This window comes from Salvelinus namaycush, chromosome 25, assembly GCF_016432855.1.
Source record: "Salvelinus namaycush isolate Seneca chromosome 25, SaNama_1.0, whole genome shotgun sequence".
Taxonomy (NCBI): domain Eukaryota; kingdom Metazoa; phylum Chordata; class Actinopteri; order Salmoniformes; family Salmonidae; genus Salvelinus; species Salvelinus namaycush.
Window position 1 is genome coordinate 13,631,049 of NC_052331.1, and position 18,837 is coordinate 13,649,885.

An 18,837-nucleotide genomic window follows, 5' to 3' on the forward strand; every position below is an offset into this window, starting at 1 on the left:
CAAGTTGCGGTTGGGGATAGGGTTGCTGGGCAGGTAAGCTTCGGAGGTAATTATCAGAGAAAACACTGAACCAAACAAGATGCTATAGAGATTGATGAATTAATAAATAAATGAACACCGGTAACATAGCAACTGGCAATCTTTACCCAGCCCCACTTTACCCAGCTCCAGCCCCCCTGAGTCATTTAGATACTTATTTAGGACTTATTTTCAACTTATTTTCCATTAAAACAGAAAGTATACAGGCAAAGCCCACGCACCCTCTCCCCTCCCACCAAGCACTAAATTAAGTTGTTCAAATGCAATTTATATTAGGAAGTGCCTTATATTATGGGCCCTAGGAAAGCATTAATTTATGCCATTGCAGCTCAATGGTAATCTAATATTAACTGTTGGTGCACACTATATTTTGCCTGCAGCTGTACCCAGCTAGTTTTACTGATTCACATTTACATTTACATTTAAGTCATTTAGCAGACGCTCTTATCCAGAGCGACTTACAAATTGGTGCATTCACCTTATGATATCCAGTGGAACAACCACTTTACAATAGTGCATCTAAATCTAATTCAGAGATGTACTGTGCTGATTTTCCAGTATAACAGCACTTTTAGCACCTCTCACAAATTACATTGACGTTTCATGTATTTTTTTTCTTCAATTTAACAAATTCACTCCGAGATGGGCAACTTTCCTCTCATGTCTGCCAACAGAGCAGAAGTTAGCCTTAGGAGCTTCTTAGAATGCTACATCTGGCTTTTCATAACTGACACTCATGGCTGGTGAGCTATAACTTAGAACTAAAAGTTAAAATAGGTAAAGGCAATAAGGCCTTTAAATTCTAGATCCATTTTGCTGCGTAAGTGATTTAATTTCACAGAGGTGGAATTGATTGGCCATGGAGTTCTCTGAGGGTTTTATCTACACTAAGCATGTACTGTATGTCATACAGTTATCCTCCACGTGTATCTTAATAACCACAGGAAATGAAAAGTGATTTAGCACAAAGGTATAGGCATATACAGTGTACACACAGATGTTGGGTCTTAATTTGACATATATGTCACAGCAAAATGTTCCTGCAACAACAGGATTTGAACGTTTAGTCCATAATGTTGCTTGATCGGTGGATAGGCTATTTGCTGGCCAAAAGTAAGATACATGAAAAGTGCAATACTGTTAATAAGTGTGGGTTTTCAGTTAATTTATGTAAATCACAAAGCTGGTGCAGGAAACTTCTCAGCAACAAAAGAGTGATCAAATGAAGATCCTACATCTGTACACATGGACATATTGTACATACAAGATCATGGGATGAGACTTGCTTGCCTCTCTTGTTTTGCTATTTCAACTACCATGTACAAGGTACACCCGTTTGTTAGGAACATTTTGTCTCATCTAACTAATAAGGCCTTATGATGGATAAGGTCACCACTCATTTTACACTGCCAACTCCCATTTGGTTTGAGCTGGGGCATAATATGTCAGTATTTAATAGCCACTGGCAGACATTAGCATGGTCTAGACAAGCCCTGTTGCTGGAATAATCACCATTGCTGTTCCTGGCTCAATGCTCTGGTCCCACAGCTATACATTTGAAGAGAAACAGGAAACCCATAGGGAGGAATCCTATGGCGTGGGCAACAGATTTTCCTTTCAATATCCATTGTGGTGAAAGTTTTAGAGGGAGGGATGACTCTGATAGCATAACAAAGCCTCTCTCCAGAGATCAGAGTCAGTCTTCCATGTCCCATCTCAGACCCACATGGGCTCAGACAGACATGACAGGGCTTCAGTTTCCTCTCCCCTCCTGTCCATAATGAGGCCCTCTGAGCAACTGGCCCCTGCCAGAACCAAAATGTCAGATGGAATTCTAACGCTTTTAGGTTTAACCTTATAAAAACAGCAGCTTGAATATAATAAAATCCCTATAACGAGCCTTGCATGCCTCACATTGAATTACCTAATCTTTGTGGAAAATCTCTGTCAAAACGGTCAAAAGACGGCACCTAAAAACAAAAGTCTTCCTTTAGATGGAATTTGATATAATCGGATAAAACTTGAAATGACACACACGATAAAAATCTCTGTGTCTGTCAGCTACTTAAAGGGATAGTTCACCCAAATTACAAAATTAAGTATTGATTTCTTTACTCTGTCAGCAGTCTATGGACAAGGTATGACGGCAATCAATGCATGGATTGTTGTCATACCTTGTTCATAGACTGCTTACAGGGTAAGGAAACCAATTTGTAATTTTGTAATTGGGGTAAACTCTCTTTAAACACAGGTCCCAAGTTGTCTATTCATATTTTTTCAAATCTTATACTGTTGATAAATTGGTTATGTCTAGTGAGCTTTTGAATGTGACTAACAATGACATTTTCTTTACATGTAAAATTGAACAGCAATCTGTTTGAAGACTGCTAATAGATTTGAGGTAAAATGATTGAGAGTAACCGACTAGTGCAGTCAGGGGCTTATTTTGACTGATAAGCCATCCACCTCTCTGGGGAATAAGCTCATGAAATAGAATGTCCAGATGTTTAATTTGAAATGCTGAAACTTTCATTAGTACTCATTTATAATGTTTGAATTATTGATGCCTTTATTATTCTTCCCTGCTAAGAGAGAGGGACACAAAGGCGGAGTGGTTTGAATAGTACTTACTAACGTTCATGTTTTGAGAGGTAATGTGAATGTGATAGTTTTGAGGGTTGACTTTGTTATACTGTACCACTGTGCTTCGAAAATCATCCAACATGCAAACAATGCGCAACTGTGATCTATGTTAGAAAAAAAAAGAACAGTATTTCTACCCGATCAATACCATCCTATAAACTAGGTGTATCTGTATTCTTTGTAGTCTTATAATTCACTGAACAACTATTATGTTGTATAAGCAAAACAAAAGAAAAGGACAAGGACAAGACAAATTCATCTGACATGATACCGGTAGCTAGCCTTAAAACGTCAGTGTCTTCAATCCTGCCTAGAGAATACCCGCTAGAGTGAATATCATTCAAACACACCATTGAATGAATTATTAATACGCTGTACACAAAACGCACATCAGCAACCCCTCACAGACGTCTTTCGTGATATCTCTAGGCTATATTACTTTACATACAGTGGTGAAGTTCTGATGAGTACAGTTTTCCCCCCGGAACCTGCATTCCAGCAACATGTCCTCCAGTTGGTGGCCCAGCCTGCCAATCATCTCGGTGGTGTTGACATGGTAACGAGGAGGCGGGGTGTAGCCGTTGAAGTCCAGCAGGCTGAGAAGGTTGTACTTGTGGTTGTCCCTCAGAAGTGCCAGGCTCTTCTCCATAACCGAGTGGTTCTGGTGCATCAGGTCCATCCAGTAACCACAGTGGTACAGGTCAACCTTGGTCAGACTGGACACCCGGAACAGGTTGTGGTTGCAGAAGGTCACGGCCGGGAAGGACATGTTGTGAGTCCACTCCATCTTGATCTTGGTGACGGCCGGGTAGGACATCAGGTAGAGGATGCGGTTCCAGGACCAGGTGAACAAGAGACTCACACACACAAAGAAGGCCAGGAGCCAAAGGATCCGCTGGGTCAGGGTCTTGTCTGGGGAGAAGACGAACATCAGCCCGTGGACTTTTGTCCTCCTCATGAAAGCTACGGTGATCTCCATCCATGATTGTTTTAGCATGCTCTTCCTCCTCTTTCCTGTTTTGTTCTGGATAGTGGTCTCCTGGGCATCGTTAGGTAGAGACCCAGGGCTGATTGATTCTGATGTGGGGGCAGTTACCATAATGATCTCTGTTCCAAGGCTACACATACGGTTCAAGCCAAAAGGCAGTATTTTTAGTCAAGCTTCGGGCTATTCATTTTACATACAGAAATCATGATGGGTTTTCTGGTTGAATTGGTGTCATAAATTCCAGGCAAAACATAAAAATAATATCCTTTCCGATGCTCCAGATACACACAGCTGTCCAGTACTCAGGCTTGAATAGTCTTTGCAAACCAAACAAACAAAAGGCATGTACTGTATTTTACTTTTTAGGGATATACAACTGATTGATTTACATCACGATTTAATAAAAAATGCTGCATTAATTTCTCGATCGACAGAATTCTTCTCTTTATTATCCAACACTAGTCTCTCATCAACAGATGAACGGGTGTGATAATAACATGTTGCAGGTGCAGGGGTCTAGTTCAATTCCTGAAGCAATCAGTCACTTAGGAAATCTGTAAAGACATACCCTGTTGCTCAGATGTTGATTCACTCTTTTTCCTCATCACCTTCTTCTTCATCTCCGCAATGCTGCTCCCAGTTTCCAGTGATTTGTGCCTTTTGTGCAGAAGCTGCCTAGAAAGCTCTCAACTCCTCCCTCCTGCTCAGCTGGAGGAGATACTTTTGGTCTTTGGACTTAAAGCAGGAATATAAAGCTATTTTCCCTCCTCACTCTCTTCTCTCTACAGTCGAATGGGAATGAGAGGGAGCCAGTGAGTGAAATTGCTTCCCTCCAGTGATGGAAGAGGCACTCCAATAATGGCAAAAATGGGAGGTGGGTAAGGCGAAAGGTATTTCCACCACTCACGCATAAATATTAAGAGTGCTCCAGAATAAAATACAGCAAAAAGTCCTAATGCAACAAAGAAGGGCTGATTCCATCCACCGATATCTACACTCTGCTAGTGCTGCAAAAGTAGCAGTTTTTTTCACATGATCGATAAAAACTGTATTATTGATAAACCAGGGAACAGCAATCCAGATACTAGCCAATATGCAAGAACTCAAATTACACCCTCAGAATTCTATTTGAAAATCAAATGTATTACAGTAATCCGGAAATCAAATATCACTTTTACCACTTGTTTGTGGTTCTTCTGGTCTTAGACAGTTCTACATGTTAGTTTCACAAAAAAAGTGCAATGAAGCACAGGGACCTTTGATGCAATTAACAGATATAAAGCACCATTCTGTTGATTTGTTCGGACAGCCTCTCAGAGCATCAAGAGCCAGCTAGGCAGAGGAAATTGGACCCAAGAGTATTGAGATCCATGTCATTTTACGACATAATCAGCACAGCACTTTTGCAAGTGTGGTACAAGTTTTTTCCCCACTGGAGTATAATAGACATAATATTCTGTTCATTGGGAAAAGTCCTACAGTAATTGTAGCAGATACTTATTGAGGCTCAAAACACTGAAACAGATGTTCAAAGACTGAAGAGAAAAACGTTCTTGAACTACCCAGGCAGTCACCTGTATCTAGCAAGCAGTGGAGGCTGCTGAGGGGAGAACGGATCATAATAATGGCTGGAATGGAGGAAATGGAATGGCATCAAACACATTGAAACCATGTGATAGATGCATTTGATACCATTCCGCTCCAGCCATTACCATGAGCCCGTCCTCCCTAATTAAGGTGCCACCAACCTCCTGTGCTAGCATGTCACACCTTTGTTACTGCAATGTTGCAAACTTATTTTAATTCATTTTCAAATCAATTTTAGGGTACAGCATATATTCCTCAGATACAGCCTACTTCTGTGACTTTGTTCCTACTAATTCCCCTTGGAACCAGGTGACTGTCTGTGTTTGTAATGTTGAGCATCCCAGTGATGAGTGTAATGCTGCAATAATGTGCCATAAGTGGTCCAGGAATGTCAAAAGCATCCATTAAACTCTAAAAGATACTCTGATATTCATAAACTGGCATGACACATTCTTTAAACCATGCGCTTCGTGGTGTCCTCAAATCTCATTCAAGCAAAAAGGCTGTGTCAATACATGGTCCTGAATATTAAACAGGATATGATAGAGTCTCCTGTTTAGGACAGCCTCTCATTGACTAGATGTAGAATAGTAAATGTAAATCCATCTCATCACAGATAACTTAACAATTTTAGCTGATTAGCAACTTTTCAACTACTTACTACTTTTCTGCTACTTCGCAAATACTTAGCATGTTAGCTAGCCCTTCCCCTAACCCTAACCCTTTTAGCTAACCCTTCCCCAACCCTAAACTCAACCCTAATCCCTAGCCTACCTAACATTAGCCAGCTAGCTACGTTAGCCACCTAGCTAAAATTCGTAACATAGAATTTGTTTGCAAATGTGTAACATATTGTATGTTCTGCAAATTCATAACATATTATACGAATTGTAATTCATAATGGGTGATGGACAACCACAGATTAATACATACCATAGAAACATAACATATCATACTAAATGGAGTGTCTCGGATTTACGTACAGAATAATACAAAATACTCTGAGACCAGGTTGTTTAGGAGGGAAAGAGTAGGTGAAGAGTTGACTCGCATTTGAGGGCTTACAATAAGTATTTGCGAGAGCTATAAAATCATATTTGATATGAATCATTGCCTAAATCTTTGGCTTCAATTACCTTTTACTTGCACAGTCCAATTGAGTTCTTAACGAACACCATGTCTTATCTGATCCTTAAACGCCTTCCTGTGGGGTCTTGTCAAACCAGCTTGTTAATTATGCTTTCCCTCTCCCCATTATTTTTGCTACAAAAAGAACACTTCAATCTATAACAAGAGCAGATTTAAAACAGTTCTGCTTTGATGATTTTGTCTACCAACAAGTTGAATGAAAAATGAATAGAATGAAAACATCTTTGGAATGAAGGTTGACTACTGACTTGGTCACTATCTCTCTGTGTCCGATGAAGCTGGAGCCTATATCTGAATTTTGGAATGGAACATAAGTTCATTTTGTGCTTGTTGCCATGCCCCTTTTGGTTGAAGTACCTTGCTAAATAATGCGGCACAATGGTTCATAATCAGTTCACTAGCTATGGTAGGTTCTATACATGCAATCCTTAACAAATCCTTTTGTTAACCACTCACAGTAATTACAATGACTGTCTATGAATTATTAATCATTCAGGGAAATAAAATAACACAAAAGTAATATACATTTAGCATTACTACTGTAGTTAATTTCGCATTAATAATGTGCTTTAGTCTTGATTTTAAAGTAAACAAATTAATTACCTTTGCAATACCGCCTCTATAAGAGTTATTGCTGACTGTTTCTGCCTGCTTATCGATCAACCATCCGCATTGATTTACAGCCCTCTCTATTTCTTTGGAAACCTGTCGATGTCTCCGGAATATTTAACCAGGGAAGTTAATTGCTAAAGCCCATTTGTTCCAAAAGCCTATTGTGGCCATACAGGTCCAGAGGTCCATAGAGCTTTACTTGGTTTTCTAAAAGCTCCTTAGTCAGCATCTTGAGACCAAAGGACAATTTACAGCTTCCATTAGGAACCTCCTACCAGAGGTCACATTGTGGCCATGCATGATCATCATAATTGCTACCACCCCCCAATATGGACCTTCCCTAGGGTCCTCTTACGTTACCACCACTTCTCTCCATCCACTTTCTCCTCGCTCTCGTTCTTTCTGTCTCTCTTTACAGGCTGTTACTGTAAACGCCTGATATAAAGCATTTAATAAACTGGGTTGTTCGAGCCCTGAATGCTGATTGGCTGACAGCCACGGGTATGACAAACATTTATATTTACCGCTCTAATTACTTTGGTAACCAGTTTATAATAGCAATGAGGCACCTCAGGGGTTTGTGGTATTAAGGCTAATATACCACGGCTAAGGGCTGTATCCAGGCACTCCGCGTTGCGTCGCGCATAAGAACAGTCCTAAGCCGTGCTATATTGGCCATATACCACACCTCCTCGGACCTTATTGCTTAAGTAACCACCTGGAAAATGGTACAGAACAGGGATTGATGGAGATGTGCTGTTGAGACACTTTGCTCCTCTTTGAGCTAAAATTAATATATCCAAGCTTGTGCTTCACTATCCAACCAAATCAAATCAAATGTTATTTGCCACATACACATGGTTAGCGGATGTTAATGCGAGTGTAGCGAAATGCTTGTGCTTCTAGTTCCGACAATAATAACCAACGAGTAATCTAACCTAACAATTCCACAACTACTACCTTATACACACACAAGTGTAAATGGATAAAGAATATGTACATAAAGATATATGAATGAGTGATGGTACAGAACGGCATTGGCAAGATGCAGTAGATGGTATAGAGTACAGTATATACATATGAGATGAGTAATGTAGGGTATATAAACATAAAGTGGCATAGTTTAAAGTGGCTAGTGATACGTGTATTACATAAAGATGGCAAGATGCAGTGGATGATATAGAGTACAGTATATACATATACATATGAGATGAGTAATGTAGGGTATGTAAACATTATATTAAGTGGCATTGTTTAAAGTGGCTAGTGATACATTTTTACATACATTTCAATCAATTCCCATTATTAAAGTGGCTGGAGTTGAGTCAGTATGTTGGCAGCAGCCACTAAATGTTAGGGGTGGCTGTTTAACAGTCTGATGGCCTTGAGATAGAAGCTGTTTTTCAGTCTCTCGGTCCCTGCTTTGATGCACCTGTACTGACCTCGCCTTCTGGATGATAGCGGGGTGAACAGGCAGTGGCTCGGGTGGTTGTTGTCCTTGATGATCTTTATGGCCTTCCTGTGACATCGGGTGGTGTAGGTGGCCTGGAGGGCAGGTAGTTTGCCCCCGGTGATGCGTTGTGCAGACCTCACTACCCTCTGGAGAGCCTTACGGTTGTGGGCGGAGCAGTTGCCGTACCAGGCGGTGATACAGCCCGACAGGATGCTCTTGATTGTGCATCTGTAGAAGTTTGTGAGTGCTTTTGGTGACAAGCCGAATTTCTTCAGCCTCCTGAGGATGCTTCACAACGCTGTCTGTGTGGGTGGACCAATTCAGTTTGTCCGTGATGTGTACGCCGAGGAACTTAAAACTTACTACCCTCTCCACTACTGTCCCGTCGATGTGGATAGGGGGGTGCTCCCTCTGCTGTTTCCTGAAGTCCACAATCATCTCCTTTGTTTTGTTGACGTTGAGTGTGAGGTTATTTTCCTGACACCACACTCCGAGGGCCCTCACCTCCTCCCTGTAGGCCGTCTCGTCGTTGTTGGTAATCAAGCCTACCACTGTAGTGTCGTCCGCAAACTTGATGATTGAGTTGGAGGCGTGCATGGCCACGCAGTCGTGGGTGAACAGGGAGTACAGGAGAGGGCTCAGAACGCACCCTTGTGGGGCCCCAGTGTTGAGGATCAGCGGGGTGGAGATGTTGTTACCTACCCTCACCACCTGGGGGTGGCCCGTCAGGAAGTCCAGTACCCAGTTGCACAGGGCGGGGTCGAGACCCGGGGTCTCGAGCTTGATGACGAGTTTGGAGGGTACTATGGTGTTAAATGCTGAGCTGTAGTTGATGAACAGCATTCTCACATAGGTATTCCTCTTGTCCAGATGGGTTAGGGCAGTGTGCAGTGTGGTTGTGATTGCGTCGTCTGTGGACCTATTGGGTCGGTAAGCAAATTGGAGTGGGTCTAGGGTGTCAGGTAGGGTGGAGGTGATATGGTCCTTGACTAGTCTCTCAAAGCACTTCATGATGACGGAAGTGAGTGCTACGGGGCGGTAGTCGTTTAGCTCAGTTACCTTAGCTTTATTGGGAACAGGAACAATGGTGGCCCTCTTGAAGCATGTGGGAACAGCAGACTGGGATAAGGATTGATTGAATATGTCCGTGAACACACCAGCCAGCTGGTCTGCGCATGCTCTGAGGACGCGGCTGGGAATGCCGTCTGGGCCTGCAGCTTTGCGAGGGTTAACACGTTTAAATGTTTTACTCACCTCGGCTGCAGTGAAGGAGAGCCCGCAGGTTTTGGTAGCGGGCTGTGTCAGTGGCACTGTATTGTCCTGAAAGCGAGCAAAAAAGTTATTTAGTCTGTCTGGGAGCAAGACATCCTGGTCCGCGACGGGGCTGGTTTTCTTTTTGTAATCCGTGATTGACTGTAGACCCTGCCACATACCTCTTGTGTCTGAGCTGTTGAATTGCGACTCTACTTTGTCTCTATACTGGCACTTAGCTTGTTTGATTGCCTTGTTTGATTGCCTATCCAAGTTGTATCAATTTTAAAGTGCATTTTCACCCAACACACTTTACAAAGAGAAGGATTAAATCAAGTTCAACTATTCCACACTCATCTAACATTCCAACATTCACACTCATCTTATCATTGCTGTATATCACCAGATCTTTCAATGACTTTTCTCCACTGACGAGGCTTGGGCTGAGACAGACTGTTGTTCATTTCACACAGCTCAGCCCAACATACTAAGGCAAGCCAATTCTTAATAAGCAAAGTGGCATCTCAAAAATGCTAAACCTAACAGACATTCAAATGGAGTGTCTTTTTTTTTTCAAGCTGCAAACTCAAAGGATAACTCCCAGCAATTTCTTGGACAGTTCCAAAAGGATCTTAAAATGATATCTCAGTGAGATTATATTATGACACAGCCTCACTGAGCATATAAACTCAGAAAAAAAGAAACGTTCTCTCACTGTCAACTGCGTTTATTTTCAGCAAACTTAACATGTGTAAATATTTGTATGAACATGACAAGATTCAACAACTGAGACATAAACTGAACAAGTTCCACAGATATGGGACTAACAGAAATGGAATAATGTGTCCCTGAACAAAGGGGGGGGGGTCAAAATCAAAAGTAACAGTCAGTATCTGGTGTGGCCACCAGCTGCAAGTACTGCAGTGCATCTCCTCCTCATGGACTGCACCAGATTTGCCAGTTCTTGCTGTGAGATGTTACCCCACTCTTCCACCAAGGCACCTGCAAGTTCCCGGACATTTCTGGGGGGAATGGCCCTAGCCCTCACCCTCCAATCCAACAGGTCCCAGACATGCTCAAAGGGATTGAGATCCGGGCTCTTTGCTGGCCATGGCAGAACACTGACATTCTTGTCTTGCAGGAAATCACGCACAGAACAAGCAGTATGGCTGATGGCATTGTCATGCTGGAGGGTCATGTCAGGATGAGCTTGCAGGACGGGTACCACATGAGGGAGGAGGATGTCTTCCCTGTAACGCAAAGCGTTGAGATTGCCTGCAATGACAACAAGCTCAGTCCGATGATGCTGTGACACACCGCCCCAGACCATGACGGACCCTCCACCTCCAAATCGATCCCGCTCCAGAGTACAGGCCTTGGTGTAACGATCATTCCTTCAACGGTAAACGCGAATCCGACCATCACCCCCGGTGAGACAAAACCGCGACTCGTCAATGAAGAGCAATTTTTGCCAGTCCTGTCTGATCCAGCGACAGGTGGGTTTGTGCCCATAGGCTAAGTTGTTGCCAGTGATGTCTGGTGAGGACCTGCCTTACAACAAGCCTACAAGCCTACAAGCCCTCAGTCCAGCCTCTCTCACCCTATTGCGGACAGTCTGAGCACTGATGGACGGATGATGCGTTCCTGGTGTAACTCAGGCAGTTGTTGTTGCCATCCTGTACCTGTCCCGCAGGTGTGATGTTCAGATGTACCGATCCTGTGCAGGTGTTGTTACACATGGTCTGCCACTGTGAGGACGATCAGCTGTCCGTTCCGTCTCCCTGTAGCGTTGTCTTAGGCATCTCACAGTACGGACATTGCAATTTATTGCCCTGGACACATTTGCAGTCCTCATGCCTCCTTGCAGCATGCTTAAGGCACGTTCACGGAGATGAGCAGGGACCCTGGGCATATTTCTTTTGTTGTTTTTCAGAGTCAGTAGAAAGGCCTCTTTAGTGTCCTACGTTTTCATAACTGTGACCTTAATTCCCTACCGTCTGTAAGCTGTTAGTGTCTTAACGACCATTCCACAGGTGCATGTTCATTAATTGTTTATGGTTCATTGAACATGCATGGGAAACAGTGGTTAAACCCTTTACAATGAAGATCTGTGAAGTTATTTGGATTTTTACGAATTATCTTTGAAAGACAGGGTCCTGAAAAAGGGACGTTTCTTTTTTTAACTTAGTTTAGATATCCAGACTGTACCATAAAAGCAAATGTGATAGATTCACAATGTGCTCCCACTCTGCATAATGCATTTTCTTTATCACATTGCAGTTATGGTGAATCTGAAAAACATTTGAACAGCCAACAACTGCTTTCATAAATAATATGAGGAATGTTAATACCCATATTTTCCCATAACATCAATTTCTGTGTTTTCTCCAGACACCAAATGACTATTGTCTTGACAATTTCATATTTTTCTCTGTAAGTCATGTGTTAGGAGTATCTGGAAAGTGGATTTGTCAAAGATTGGCCCAAAAACGTACTATATTTATGTTGGTACACTCACTTTACGGATGAGACATTATTTATGTTATGAGATCTTCTCAAAGGCAGCGTTGACTTTATTCAGGAATATTACCTGCTCAGGGGCAATAGCTAATGACTTTTCTGCTCTATAAAATTGGAACCGGCTGCTGAAAATACATTTCTATGGCCTCAACGCTTGCACTGTCATTTTTCATAGTGGGTCTAACTATAACGTTCCATTTAATTAAACATTTACACAGTATGCATAATTTGAAGATTTACCATCATCAATGCATGATCAACTGTCCTGGTTGATCATCAGCAAAAAGACGGAATCCTTAGAAATGAAACACTACTTCACTTTCTTCTACAGCAGCATTTCGAGTGAAATTCCATTACTGAGTTAACACTTTAAAAGTATCTCAGCAATCCCTGTGCTGTGTGTAAGTTACAATTTTCCTTCTGAGCATTTACCACTGTGCTGAAGACCCAGAGGACTCATTAAAAGGCCAGAGAAGAAGAGGGGCAGAGCATGGTTTGGACTGTATGGAGAGGAGAGAGCTAGCTCCTTCAAGGGCCATTGAGAAGGAACACGTGTTGCTTCACACATCACATCCCTGGCTGGCACCAATTAGACACCTCAGAAATACAGAGTGAGGAATAGAGAAAGGGGGAGGGAGGGAGATGTAGGGAAAGAGTATGAGATGGAGGGTGGGGAGATAGGGAGAGGTGTGGAGAATGAAAGAAGAGTTCCACCTGTATGATCAAAAAACAGTTTCTGTGATTATGAAGACAAGCTTCAAGCAGGGTTACAAATCCCAAATCAATAGAGTGCCAAAAAACAGTCATGTTGTAAGAAATTATTAGGACTGATCATTCTCTGATGATCAGTCCGGACCTCAAAAATATTATTGGAAATTATACTGCAATCCTACAAAGAAAAACACTCAAATATTGTCCTAGTACCGAGATTGATCAAATTCCAATACATGACATACAATTAAAAAGGGAGAAAAAAAAGAGTGAAAGTGAATCTTGTATCAACAACCCTCTTGGTTTAAAGTCATTCTAGCAGATTGTGACTCTTGCCTCTTTCGTCAAGGGTGACATCTTGTGGCTTGTTTCTAAATTAACCTAACCTCTGGCCCAGAGAAGAAGCAGGACAACCACTCTACAGATGGAACGCAAAGAAACCAACAATAGATTCACATCAAAGACTAGTTCATGTTGTGGTTTTATTCACATAAAATGTACAGTTAGGGTGAATATTGCCTCAGAAAAATCAAGGACATTTCAAGGAAGAGATTTCACGTTGTTGGAGATTTTATACACGCTCTAACAACTCCGAAGGTGGAGTGTGTCACCTGTGGTAGTGCAAAAGCAAAGAGAATGACAGGGCAGTTCAGCACACAAAAAAATGGTTTATTAACTCAAAAGGTAGCATGGGGAATCTTCATGCCCTAAAAGCTTGTTCACAATTCTTTTTTTTAAATACTCAAAATCAACAACTGGCCCTTTATGGCAGCAACTGAACGTTAACAAATCACTGGGGAAGATATTATTTTACCCCAGGGCAGAGAGAGCTTCAAACCTTAGGCATTGGGGTGTTGGCTGGTCCAAATGTTTGAAACAGAGCTTCACTGTGTCCTCCCAACTCTGCCCCTGTGTGAATGCCATTGCATCCCTATGTGCTGCTGCTCTAATGGCAGCCAAGTGTTCAAGATGTGTAGCTGCAGTCAATTACGTCTCTGTGGAGAGCTGCCCCACCTTGTAATGAGTCATGTAGCCACCAGATGGGGCCAAAAGCAGGCCATTCCTACCCTTGCACCCCTTGGGTGCACACAAACAGTACAGAAACATTATTTCGAACTGTTACTATTTTTAAGATTCACCTGAAGCTACAGATACAGAGCAGAAAGTATTTTTTAAAAGATTTTCGAAGACTTCATAAAAACTGCCATCTTTTAAAAATCTCCTATTTAGTTATTCAGTGGGGAACTAAATTAAATGCATGAATCAGACTGTAGTCTGGGACCAATGACCTACATATCACACTCTCAGAAAACCTACATGATCTTTTAACTTTCAATTCAAAATGATTACTATGTTGCTCTCAAGTCTAAAATGATCTCTCTTCCAGACAGAGAGAGGGTTTTTCAGGTAAGAAGAATCCAGAAGTCAGCGGCCAGCAGGATTACTTATTTGTAATCAAATCGCTGACATCTCCGCCTGAGTGTGTGCTGTTGTATTCCCTGGGCGGACTGAGTCTGAGCCCCATGGCCTGAGCAGAGCAGAGAAGAGGCAGTCTGTATCAATGAATACCAGAAGCTGTTGCATACACACACTGTTGTTCCCAGGTCCCCAAGCACAGCAGAGCAGGCCGCATCCATCTGAAGGAAACCTATCTGTTCTGTCACTCAAACATTTCTAGTCCATAGACCGCAGTCACACTTTGATAGACTACTCATTCCTTGAATTCTCTCATCCTCTCCAACAGATCATTCATTTCATGGATCATGCCCTTCTGGTGTGGTAGCGCTGTAGTGCTTTAATATGTCCCCATGCATTGGGTTTGGGTTGTTCAGAATAAACTTTGTAGGGTTCTTCTTGAGATCTAACTGTTAAAACTATTTGCCACATTCTGCAGAAAATATAGCGGACTAAGCACTTGCCTTGAGCATAATATGCTGTAGCTATTTCAAATCCAGTAAGACACAGTTATGATTCTACTCTGCACTTGTAATCACAAAACATGTTCAGTGCCTATTGAAAGTCTACACCCCTTGAAGGTTTTTCATAAAAATGTTGTGTGCCTCAGAGTTTCATGCATTTAAATAAGGATTTGTTTCCACTGATCTACACATTAGCTGACAAGCTTGTGTGTGCAGAGAAGCACTAGAATTAAAAACACATCTTACCTTAATGTAGTTAATAAATCCAACGTGAAACGTGAACTACAGTATCCTTAACTAGCATTGAAAAAGTAAATCCATTCTTCTCTAATTAAACATCTCTACCTATTTTCTGAATTACACTTGTAACATTGTCAGTAGACTACAGTAACCTATGCAACATTGTCAATAGGCTACAGTAACCTATGTAACATTGTCAGTAGGCTACAGTGACCTATGCAACATTGTCAATAGGCTACAGTAACCTATGCAACATTGTCAGTAGGCTACAGTAACCTATGTAACATTGTCAGTAGGCTACAGTGACCTATGCAACATTGTCAGTAGGCTACAGTGACCTATGCAACATTGTCAGTAGGCTACAGTAACCTATGCAACATTGTCAGTAGGCTACCGTAACCTATGCTTCAGAGGGGAAGGGCAGGTAGCATACACACACACACACACACACACACACACCAATGTGCTTCACAGTAGGGATGGTGTTCTTTGGGTGATGTGCTTTGTTGGGTTTGCGCCAATTGGAACGCTTTGCATTTATGCCAAAAGGTTTTACCACATTCTACAGAATCTCCCAAGTGTATTTTTTTTGCATACTTCAAACGGGATTCAAGGTGGGCTTTCTTGAGTAATGACTTCCTTCTTGCCACCCTACCATTTAAGTACTCGGGATATTATTGTCACATGCACACTTTGACCAGTCTTGGCCATAAAAGCCTGTAGCTCTTTCAAAGCTGCCATTGGACTCTTGGTACAGTGCCTTGCAAAAGTATTCATCCCCCTTGGCTGAATTTCCTATTTTGTTTCATTACAACCTGTAATTTAAATAGATTTTTATTTGGATTTCATGTAAACAAAATAGTCCAAATTGGTGAAGTGAAATGAAATAAATGACTTGTTTCAAAAAAAAATTACTGAAAAGTGGTACATGTATATGTATTCACCCCCTTTGCTATGAAGCCACTAAATAAGATCTGGTGCAACCAATTACCTTCAGAAGTCACATAAGTAGTTAAATAAAGTCTACCTGTGTGCAATCTAAGTGTCACATGATCTCAGTATATATACACTTGTTCTGGAAGACCCCTGAGTCTGCAACACCACTAAGCAAGAGGCGCCACCTAGCAAGCGAAACCATGAAGACCAAGGAGCTCTCCAAACAGGTCAGGGACAAAGTTGTGGAGAAGTACAGATCAGGGTTGGGTTGTAAAAAAATATCCATTGTTAAAAAATTGAAAGAATAAGCAAACACATTTGGTGTTCGCTAAAGGCATGTGGGAGACTCCCCAAACATATGGAAGAAGGTACTCTGGTCAGATGAGACTAAAATTTAGCTTTTAGGCCATCAAGGAAAACACTATGTCTGGTGCAAACCCAACACAGTGAAGCATGGTGGTGGGGATGTTTTTCATCAGTAGGGACTGGGAAACTGGTCAGAATTACATTTTTTAAATAATTATTTATTACAAAAAACACAAGGAAGGGGTAACATTAAAGTATGTGTGCATGATAGTGATATAAAATCTATGTCATAGTTTCCTTTTTCATGATCACAATCTTGTGAAGCCCGAACCCTCCAAGATCCCCCCACAGTTCCCCAATAGCTGTCCCTCAATCATTCGAGCCCCCTCCCACAGTCCCCCCCCCCCCATCCCCCCCGGAAAAAAAAAATGCAATTCCATTCCCCACCCTCAAGAACCCCCCAATGCACCAACAACCAAGAGAATGAACTAAAGAGATAAAAGGAAAAGACAGAAGACAACAGCAAACAACAATGAAAAAAAATTAATAATAATAATAATACATTTAAAACAAAGGACATGAAGGACACTGGTCAGAATTGAAGGAATGATGGATGGCGCTAAATACAGGGAAATTCTTAAGGGAACCTGTTTCAGTCTTCCAGAGATTTGAGACTGGGACGAAGGTTCACCTTCCAGCAGGACAATGACCCTAAGCATACTGCTAAAGCAACACTTGAGTGGTTTAATGGGAAACATTTAAATGTCTTGGAATGGCCTAGTCAAAGCCCATGACTTAAAGATTGCTGTACACCAGCAGAACCCATCCAACTTGAAGGAGCTGGAGCAGTTTTGCCTCGAAGAATGGGTAAAAATCCCAGTGGCTAGATGTGCCAAGCTTATAGAGACATACCCCAAGAGACTTACAGCTGTAATTGGTGCAAAAGGTGGCTCTAACAAAGTATTGACTTTGGGGGGGGTGAATAGTTATGCGCGCTCAAGTTTTCTGTTTTTTTGTCTTACTTCTTGTTTGTTTCACAATAAAAAATATTTTGCATCTTCAAAGTGGTAGGCATGTTGTGTAAATCAAATGATACAACATACAGCCACCCAATGGCTGGATGTTGTATCATTCTCTCCAGCAGCTGTGAAATGTAGGCCTATGACTATGTAGCCTTGTGACACTGTCCTACTGGACTCGGCTTCATCTCAATGCATTTTTCAATTTGAGGCTTTTCAAATATATTCCATTCTCCTTTCTCTTGTTTATATTATCGCTATATTCCAACTTATATTCCTTTATGTAATTAAGCTTTAAACGTGTATTTTTCTGTCTTTATTATAAGCATGCACCACTTGGGGTCCCCAGGACCGAGTTTGGTAAATGCTGCATTACATGGTCTGACAAGCTGCATAACAAATGAGGCCTAATTAGATAAAAAGTAACAATTAAGTCATTCAAACTAGATAATAAGTTGTTCGAATGAGATACTAAGTTGTTCGAATGAGATACTAAGTTGTTCAAATGAGTTACTAAGTAGTTCAAACGACATAATTCCTAAAGTCAATTATAATTTTTTTGCCTTGGGCTTCAGGGTTTCAGTAGAGAACTAACAAGCACCAAAATAAAAAGTAGACAGTCCAATTTTTTAAAATGAAAATGTCATAGCATGGGGCCCCCATTGATTTTGTTATAATGTTATAATGTTTGAGTAAATTAGCTTCAAAACAGAAAAATGCTGTCTCTGTGGCCAAGATGAGGGTCTCTAAAATATTAGGTCGGAGACCCTGCCATTAACCACGCCCCGCTATGCCAATCACCTAAGCCACATTTTGATCCAGAAAAAAACAAGTCACAACGTATATTTGTAGCATTGGATGTATTCAAAGTCTTTTGGGGTTTTTCAATTAGGTAAATGCAGATGGACAAACCAATGCTTCAGCCTATTTATGTAAAGCCGCTATGCTGCATCAATTAGGCTACAGGTTATAATGCTTTTAAAGGGCAAATTATATTTCAGATGGTATTTTGGAGTAGAATGTCCTTTTAAAAAGTCACCATACGTTACCTTCTTACAGTCATTCTAAAAAAAGAACACACACACACACTAACCTTACCACCGCCGCTGAAAAAAATCCTATGGGTGGTCCCGGGAACAGAATCCACAATCCTGGCATTGCAAGCACCATGCCCTACCAACTGAGCCATACAGGACCCATACTGAAACCTACCCATCTTGCCCTTTAACATAGAAGATATTTAATTGCCTAATGCAGCGTTTCCCAAACTAGGGGTCGCGACATTTAAACTGAAATAAAATGTAAAACATTGAGCTTGGTTCATAGAACCGGGGTTACGCGTTAATAGAACTGGGGTTACGCGAGTAACCTCCAGTAGCATCTGTTGTAATGAACAGATCGGTTTCTTTTTTCTTCCTACAAATGTGGCTCTATCTTTTGAACGGTTTAAGCTACAAAATATTA

General features: G+C 41.5%; 1 protein-coding gene across 1 annotated transcript in view; it reads right to left on the reverse strand.

Moving 5' to 3' along the window:
* Nucleotides 1-18,837, reverse strand: part of LOC120020275 (acid-sensing ion channel 1C) — a 175,762-nt gene that overhangs the window by 12,835 nt on the left and 144,090 nt on the right. The window lies entirely within an intron of this gene.